Below are 911 nucleotides of genomic sequence, written 5' to 3'. Positions count from 1 at the left end.
ACGGAGACACACGACCACTTATTTTTCCAATGCAGATTTAGTCGTCAGTGTATAACAGAAATTCAGAAAATAATACGGTTCTCGTGGCCCAATAGAGACTGGATGACGGATATTTTATGGGCGTCCCGGAGATGGAGAGGTCAGCACATTATTAACATGTCGTACCGAGCACTATTAGCATCATGTGTTTACCACATTTGGAAGGAGAGAAATTTGAGACGATTTGAGCAAACTGAAAGGACTCCCAGCACCATGGCAGTAGTTATTATTGAGGATATCAAGCAGCGAATACATAGCATTACATTACCTAGTTCAGTCAGTACACGATCTTTATTTAGACTTTGGCGTATCCCTTGGCCTGTCGAGGGAGACACCAACTGATGACTTCCATGTTGTACTGTACTACAATGTTATTAATGAAACTTACATTTACCCAAAAAAAAAAAGATATTGAGGGATTCATTATCAGCCCTATTAGTGACGCGACAATGCAAAAAACTGATTCCCCAATTCAATAATATGCACATCAACAACATGTTCATCCCACGCTGCCCATATACGATTACCCACATATGCATAATCAAAAAACCATTTCCAATGAGGGAGCAAAAACGACTGAATATGCATAACATTGTTAAAACGAACACGAGTTTCTAAGATGCCCATAAAATGTAACCTGTATTCGGAGACAAGGTCCTTTACTACGAGCTGATGGTCTCTCTTATTCAGCCCTCGGACGTTCCACACCGCGAGGTTCAACATGGATTACTACTAGAGGGGCTGCATGTGTTAGGACCCCTAGTAGTCTCTTCTGCATCGTCAATTAAATTCAAAGCATCAAATGTATTATAAATAATCACTTCCTTACCCTTCTCCTTGTGATATGAGGTTTCACATTTATCGTGTTCAAC

This window comes from Sesamum indicum, unplaced genomic scaffold, assembly GCF_000512975.1.
Source record: "Sesamum indicum cultivar Zhongzhi No. 13 unplaced genomic scaffold, S_indicum_v1.0 scaffold00198, whole genome shotgun sequence".
Classification (NCBI taxonomy): Eukaryota; Viridiplantae; Streptophyta; class Magnoliopsida; order Lamiales; family Pedaliaceae; genus Sesamum; species Sesamum indicum.
Note: the sequence above shows the minus strand (reverse complement) of the source record.